Below are 7,676 nucleotides of genomic sequence, written 5' to 3'. Positions count from 1 at the left end.
TGGCAGAACTTTGTATTAATATAGCTGATGATCACTTAACTCCACCAGTAAGGCGGTAAAACAACCCAAAAATCTTTTTCCAAGACCTCTGCCGCAGCATCAAAGTGTAAATTGAGATTGATGTGATAGTTGAGACTGTGGGTTGAAGTGTCAAACCTGGCAGTCACTACCTCGGTCACACGAACATCTCTGCACAACTCATTACACATTTTATCTGAGCCACCAGGACATAAAGCAGAACTCCTGTCCACTCAGAACGCTCTACTGGCTGAGCAGAAGGGACAGGAAATCATTACAGTCAAAACATCTCTGCCAAAGGTCACTTAAATCAGGGAAATGAAATTAGTCACCTTGAAGAGCAGTGGGACCTTGTGCAGCCGAGGGAAGCCAGGTATAGATGCACTGAAAAGGCCTTTTTACAAACCCTTTCTGTTACTAACTGGATTCTGCACCCTTTAAATAGATAGTGCTGGATGTAACTGAAGTCTGATGTCTCATTCGTGGCCAACGGCAGTGCTGGACATGGTTGTAACTGCTGCCAGTTGTAATGTCATAGATAAAGAAACCTACAATGCATGGACAGACTGGGTCAAGATCTTATACTTCAGCCTGCCTGATGCCTAAACAAATCAATACAATAGTTCAAGCATGTTTCTGACGGCGAAAGAAACAACACTGACAAAAATGACTCAGAGAGCCCATTAACTGAAAGTTGAAAGTCTGGCACTCTTGTGTTTGCTAGTGTCTGCAACAATGACTAAATGGGTTTCAGTTGAAAAAGGTCAACTATTATTTTGTAGTTTCGTGTCTTTCTTCTCCTTTCTTTCTTTCTAAACCTGCACATTGTCCTTTGAAGAAATTTAGTTCGTCAACTTATTACGTGATAAGAAAGATGGGAGTGGTTTTCATCATCTAATGGACTTCTATTGTAGGAAACTTTAGTTCAGCCATTTTCAGCAAAAGTATTACATTTTCTTCATTTGGTCATTAGTGTGGCCATACAAATGTCAGCGGCACTGTAGCTTCCCACTGTATTTATAGACTCTGAGAGGAGATTCTGAACGGTTAAATATAGATCATTATGTGGTTTAAATTATGCAAAGAATGGTGACCGATGTGTGTAATCTATCATGTTACATTATTACGTCTCATTTGGTTTGCATGAAATCCGGAGTTATGCAAGTTTCCTTTTTTTTCCTCTCGTCTTCCTCTTTTTAATCAATTCATGTCATTTCATGGATTCAAAACATGCATGCCTAGGATACAAGTGCATAGTCATCTAAAATGTATCAAGGAAATTTTTATGAAGAATGCTTTTTAGGTTTTTATATATGTCAGCATATTTTATCTGCATTCTCAGTCAGTCTGCTCACTTGAGATTCTCAACCCACCACGAATTTGCACACGAAGTCCAAATGAATGAATGTTTAGTAAAAATGAATGAAAAATGAATGATCCTTATGTTAAAATTAATGTACAAGAGAGGTTCAAGAGTTCACACTCACTTAAATATAGTTCACCCAAAAATGAAGATTTTTTCATAATTTACTCAGCCTCAAGTTGTTTCATGTTTGTTTTTCTGCAGAATGAGACAATTTATTGTCCATACAATGGAAGTCAGTGGAGTCCAATGTTGTTTTAGACCGCAAAAAAAGTATCTTTTGTGTTCATACAGCTTTGGAAAAACGTGGGTGAGTAAATTATGTCAGACTTTTAAATTTGTGTGAAGTATCTCTTTAAAGACTTTGACTACATAACGGCATAACATCAAGAGAACACAATTTTTTATCAATACACTTCACTTGTGCATTGTGTATTCCCTTACAACAGCAAATATCCAGAGCAATGTCACATTAATTGGGAGAAAAAAAATCTGAAATAGGAACCATCTGCATTCATTTGTGAGTGGCTGTATGATGTCAGTGGAAGTGCTTGTGTGTGCATAATTCCCAATGGTTTATGAACAGCCAGCTAACAACCGGCACAGTCCGTTGTGTCCAGAGACTCATTGTGTGCATGTGCACTGTGAAGGCAGTTTAAAATGGTTGATCCAGCTTAATTTGACTTTATTACACAGGGCAAATCCCAGTGATAAAGAGCCAAGCTGGTCACAGGATATTATTTAGGGCTTATTAGCTGAATGCAGCAGGGTGTTACGGAACGACATGCTGTGCTCTCCACCATCCTGCCCGTGTCCCCATACCTCACTAGATAATTCTATCATCACAAATGTTTCCCCTCACTGTGTTTGTACATTTCCCAAGGAAAAAAAAAATGGAGGAATGGATTTTACCCATCCTATAAAGATGTGGGGAGAAATAAAACACGATGGCGCCACTGGCTTGTTTTCAAATTTCAGTGGTGACACAAGGCACCAATTAGGACTGAAATTATTTAAGACTTCTGGAGGCTATTCAGCAGTAATTTTCAAAATACTGTGTGCTTGTTTGATTTAATGGGATAATATGGTAAATGAAAGGCACACTTAGAAAACAAAGCTAACAGCAATAAAGCTAAAGCACATTAATAGGGACGTTTGTATTTATATGTGGATAGAGATACTGCCTCTTTCTGTTTTAGACAAAGGCCAGTGTGTGTTCAGTCCAGCAGTCTATTTGTCCTCACTGTGGCCACTCACTCTGGTGCCCTGCGGGCACATGCCCGCAGCCATCAGTTGAGGGTTGTGTAGGGCCATCACTCGCTCCCCCAGGCTAAATTTCACCAGCAGTGGCATACGCTGCAGCAAAACATTAACAGCCAGCAACTTTACTGCCAAGTTTAATATGCTTTTTATCGATAGAATGTTCTAAGATTCAGAATTCCAAACAAGCAAAGTACAGTGAATATCTATCTATCTATCTATCTATCTATCTATCTGTCTGTCTGTCTGTCTGTTAGTCAGTGTTGCCTCTGAGAGTGTGTTGTGATAGATGGATGGATGGATGGATGAATGACAGACAGATGATAGATAGATAGATAGATAGATAGATAGATAGATAGATAGATAGATAGATAGATAGATAGATTATAAACCCTAATGCTCAAAATACTTAATTGGTTTGAGTAGGACAAACTTAAATTAAACAAATTAGTTCAGTCAAATTAACTTTGTGTATTTATCACTTTCTTTTTCTTTCAAGTTCACAGAACTGATATATTTTAAGTAAACTGAACTGCTTCATTGTTTTGAGTTGTATGAACTAATTTCTTTTAACTTAGATGAGCTTAAGTTTAACTGAAACTGGGCTGGGATTTCTATTTCCCAGCATGGGAATTAAGTTTTATATAATGTTTTTTTTATTTATTTATTTTTTTTTTTTTATGCAAGATTAATGTTAAGTGGGAGATTTAGTAGTGATTAATGTTTTGTTATGCTAATTTAGAAGAGTTTCTGTTAATGTGGGTTTTTGAAGTGGTGCATGCGGCTTGGTTTGAGAGCAAGTAAGTTAAATGCTTTATATTGCTGTACTGATTCAGCAAGTGCTATACCATGCTATTGGTAACATGTTAACAAATTAGCAAGTTAGCATTTTCTGAATTAAAACAATTAGAACAATTAAAGTGTATGAGTACAAAAAAAAAAAAAAAAAAAAAATCTGCCAGTTCTGCTTACTTAAACTTTGAATTTCTTAACTTAAAAATTTTGAGGCAACTGAAACTCAATTTTTTTGAGTTTTGCCAACTTATTTGGGTTTACAGAGTAATAGATAGATAGATAGATAAATAGATAGATAGATAGATAGATAGATAGATAGATAGATAGATCAGTAAGAATGAGGGAAGGGATGTGTTGAGAGGTAGCTTTAAGTTAGCTAACATAGCAAACGGCTAGAACTTTGCGACCGTCTTGTATAATTCACAGCAAGGAGGAAAAGTGCAGGTGGGCAGTGTTAATATTTCAGTGGTTTGTAGGAACCTTGAACATGCCTTGCATACCTGAGGTAAATAGTGATTTCTGTCAGGAATAGTCCTGTCGAACGTCCACTGTGTCCAACGCCCAATCACTCACACTTGTGATTTATTTAAGAGCCTGTGGTATTGGGAAGATTAAACGCCTTGGGAGTCATCCACAGCACCTCACAAAGACACAGCTTACACAAACAACTCAGCAGCCAAGAACAGAGATACCCAGGAGTGTTTGCTGATATCCCAACACCTGGAGCAGAATCTCTGAGTCAGAGATGCATGTGGGAAAAGTCTACAGACCACAGAGAATAAGAAAGCAAACGTGTTCTTGTCCAGATCTGCAACGGTGATTGGGAGTGTGTAAATAAACCAAAGCTCCGAGAGGTACGGACTGCAACATGCCAACTCAGAGAGCCTGTGGATGATAAAAATAACCTTTTTTGAGTTTTGATTCTATCTATCACTCTAAAAAAAATGTTGGGTTAAAAACAACCCAAGTTGGGTTGAAAATGGACAAACTCAGCAATTGGGTTGTCTTAACCCAGCAGTTGGGTTAACTGTTTGCCCAACTTGCTGGGTAGTTTTATTTAACTCAACTATTGTTAAAAAATGACTGTATTGCTTGCTTAAAATGAACCCAATGTATGTTGGAAATTAACATTTATTATTATGTTTAATAAATGAACATTTATTAATAAGTTTAATGAATAATAATTAAACAATAAACATTTATTAAATAATTTATTAAATCTTTTTATTTCTTACTACACTTGAGATGGGTTTCAAAAATATACATTTCCAAAGTTTCATCAATGCTTTAATTTAATTTTAACTTTGATCACCACAGCCAAAATCAATATGTGCAATTACATAAACAGATCTTACCAATTATACCTCCTGCTAATGTACTAAATGGATTCCTTTTATTTCTTCATGTTTTCTTCACAGGCTCAATCTGGCTGCTTATGAAAGATGTCATTCTGTTTCGAGAGTGGGTCCAGTTCTGTATTTAGGCTGCTATAAGGAACCGTCTCATAAGAACACTCTCAGATCCCGTTCTCTCAAGAGAGTTGTGTTCTTTGCAAAGCCATCTGAGGGTCACTGATTTTATTTATCAGAACTTCAAGGTCAGGTTTGAGGAGAGCAACTTCAAGGAGTTTATTTCCAGTCTTTCCTTGAGAGATGTTTGGCTTTCTCTAAAGTCTGGTACTATATTAGCAGTGCATGGTGCCAGACATAACCATGGATTCATATAAGGCTTTTAAATGGACCTCAGTAGTTAGAATAACTTTGTATTTCCCCCCAATGTCTTAAAGCCGTTCTATTATTTTAAGGTTAAAGCATTCATTCCTTTTTTTAAATGATGTAATAAAACCTTCTAAACATTAAATAGACCTAATCATGCTTCATGACATCTATTCCAAATAGGTTCCCTTTGAATGCCTTGATGTTTGTCTAGTGTATGTGAGTAGACTATGAATAATTCACATCCAAATTCAAGGAGAAAAAAATAAAGGTTAAAAAAATATATATAAATAATTTCCTCTCAGTAGGAGATTCCTTGTGAGAGGTGCTGTGCAACAATTTCCTCTGCTTACACTTAAATGTGCATGTAGGAGTAGATTGTGATTTCTGATCATGAAAAGAACAAGCAATGCCTTGTAGACTGTCTTTTTTTTTTCATCTTCTGCTCCATCTGGCTTATGTCTACCTTATTAGCACCTGCTTGTTAATTGGTGATGTTCTGATAGTGTCCAGTACGAACACAGTAGGACACAAGCCTTTGGAGGTAAAAATAGATGCACAGATTTCACCTCATGCTGGCAAACCGTAGACCAAACACCACAAAATTATCTGATGCTTAATTGGCACTTCACAATGCTGCTCTTACTGGGTTTTTTCTCCCTTCTGGGTAATCAGGTTTTTACACTGAAGAAAAAAAAAAAAAAACTTAATCAGTATTTTACAACAAAATCTTAACATCCTTAGAGCTTTTACTTGCCTAAGATAACAAGACTTGTTCCCAGAGACAATCTAAATTTTATTTTCTTACTAAACCAGCAAATTATTTCTTGTTTTAAGCATTAGGCTTATATTATTTATGCTTAAAACATAATATTTGTGAATAGAATAGAATAGAATAGTATAGAATCAGGCCCAGAATACAAATCAGTTGTTCTGAGAGTCACGTATGATGCTGTGGAACTGACTTTTTGTGCTCGGCGGTGTCAGTGTGTCGTCCTTCCATGCTGATTAGAACTCAGTGGGGGAGATCTCTTCTGTAAATACCTTCTAACCATGAAGCAATACTGTGGACAAAAAGTGGTTTCTTGAATTGGTCACACAGCTACTGATCTTTCTTTTGTCTGTGCAGAATGATGATTCATTAGCCAATAAGGTAAATAAACAAAAACATTTGCTAAATTAGTCATCATAGCACAAATGTTAAAGGTCACCTATTATGCCCCTTTTCACAAGATGTAATATAAGTCTCTGGTGTCCCCAAAATATGTCTGTGAAGTTTCAGCTCAAAATACCCCACAGATCATTTATTATAGCTTGTCAAATTTGCCCCTCTTTGGGTGTGAGCAAAAACACGCCATTTTTATGTGTCCCTTTAAATGCAAATGAGCTGCTGCAGCTCACGCTTCGATTGCTCAACTACAACAAAGCTGGAGAATCTCACGCAGCCAAAATGACGCATTTGTTGTGGAACTGGCTAACAAGCACATCGACTGAATCTTATGAAATATCATAAAAAATAAACAGTGTGACACTTACTTCTTCTGGAGGTGAAGCTGGATCGTGAACAGTTGGTACAGATCCTTTCTTGAGTACCAATTTTTTTAGCAAAGCCTGCCTTGTATTTCCCCTCGTTCACAAAGCAGTCTGGAGTGAAATGATTTGTGCAGGCATAAACGAATTTAGGTAGATTTTGGGGCGCATTACCTTCAAAAATAAAACTAATCCACTGTGTCTTTAGTGGCTCAGATGTTGAGAGAAAAGAAGAGTCTTATATTCAGTCTTACATCCAAAAACACAACACTGGAATTGCTTAGGAGACATTGCTGATGCTATAGCTGCTTGAGTGTGGACAAAATGGCGGTCTGTCAGTCAGCGGCCGTGGGCGGGGCCTGAGCAGTGTGACGTCACACTGCTCAGAGAATCAAAAAGGCATGTCTAATGAAACTGCTTTGGTTTAATGGAAATTAAAAAAAGAAGTGGGTGGATTTTTATCATTGTAGGGTGGTTGTGTTCACACACTGCCAACACACATTTATGTCCAAACATCATGTAAAAGTGGATTTTGCATAATAGATGCCTTTTAAATTATTCCTGTCAGGGGCAAGAAATCCCTCCTGGGTAAACTTTTACAGACTTTTGGTATTAGTCTTATTAATATCTATTTATTTTTTACATCTTATGGGTTAAATTCTTTATTTTCACTTCTAAATAAAAACAGCTATTGCTAATAAGATAATAAAGAATGCAACGTGCCTTAAATCTGTAAAAGGCCTTTTGTTTAGCTTACAAAGCCAAATAAAGTCTTTTCTCTTTCTTATTTATCAACTTATTAATCATTTGGAAAGAGAATTCGGTCATAATCAATGTTCAGTAAAACGCAGATTTCAACAAACTGCTGTTGTCTAATGTGCGCCTCAGTTACGAGAGTAAAATATCAAGGCACTTCCACATTGATCCAGCTGGAATCGATCTTCAGCCAGAGCATCACATATTAATTTCTCAGAAGGGTTTTATTTTTGAATAGG

This window comes from Ctenopharyngodon idella, chromosome 23 (assembly GCF_019924925.1).
Source record: "Ctenopharyngodon idella isolate HZGC_01 chromosome 23, HZGC01, whole genome shotgun sequence".
NCBI classification, from domain to species: domain Eukaryota; kingdom Metazoa; phylum Chordata; class Actinopteri; order Cypriniformes; family Xenocyprididae; genus Ctenopharyngodon; species Ctenopharyngodon idella.
The sequence above is the reverse complement of the archived record's forward strand: the minus strand, read 5'-3'. Positions refer to the sequence as shown.